The sequence below is a fragment of the Olea europaea genome, chromosome 17 (genome assembly GCF_002742605.1).
Source record: "Olea europaea var. sylvestris chromosome 17, O_europaea_v1, whole genome shotgun sequence".
In the NCBI taxonomy this organism is placed as follows: Eukaryota; Viridiplantae; Streptophyta; class Magnoliopsida; order Lamiales; family Oleaceae; genus Olea; species Olea europaea.
In genome coordinates, this window is record NC_036253.1 from 13,584,047 (window position 1) to 13,585,146 (window position 1,100).

Here is a 1,100-nt window from a genome sequence, read left to right on the forward strand (position 1 = left end):
TATGATACACATAATCATCAACAACATTCATTTCAAAACCAAATGAGATAATAACTTGATGAAATTTGTGGTACCATTGACGGGAAGCTTGCTTGAGGCCATAGATTGATTTCTTTAATTTGCAAACAAATGGATTTCTTCAGGTCTCCTGACACAAAATTTTCTGGTTGCACCATATAGATCGTCTTATCAATGTTGTCATTGAGAAATGCCGTCTTAACATCCATCTGATGTAAATCAAGGTCAAAGTGCGCAACAAGTGCCATAATTATTTTGATAGAGTCTTTCGTTGAAACTAGAGAGGAAGTCTCTTTGAAGTCGATACCTTCCTTTTGGGTATAGCCACAAGATGAGCCTTATATCTTTGTACATTACCATTTGAATCCCTTTTGAGTTTAAAAATTCATTTGTAACCAATGGACTTCACACCTTCAAGTAATGGGACAAGATCCCAAACTTTATTGTTTTGCATAAACTTATACTCCTCATATATAGCATCAATCCACTTTTGAGAGTTAGAACCATGCATGGTTTGATGGAAATTGATTGGATCATCTTCCACCATTCCATTATTTTCCTCATATTTTTAGAGAAATACTATAAAATCATCCGGAATAGCACTTTTCCTCTCTCTAGTGGATCTTCTTAATGGTATTGATTCTTGACATTGTTGAGTTTATACTTCTGGAATAATTACCTCATTTTGGATGGAAGGTTCAACATTGTCTTGTCGAGGTTCTGGATATATTTCTTGATCAACAACTGGTATAGAGGAATCGAAATTGATCTTTCCTCAACTTCTTCCCCAAAGATAATGTCTCTAACTTTATTTCTCCCCCCTTCCCCCAAACTCAACATTCTCAAAAAATGTTGTGCTTTCCGTTTCAAAAATTGACTTAAATGTGAGAGTATAAAATTTATAGCATCTAGTTCGCTCAGAATAACGAATAAAATAGTTGTTCACAATTTTGGAGTCCAATTTCTTTTCATGTGGCCTATAAGGCCTAGTCTTAGCTAGACATCCCCAAATGTGAAAATGTTTTAGACTAGGCTTTTTGCTTGTCTAGAGCTCATAAGGCGTTTTAGCAACAACCTTAGTT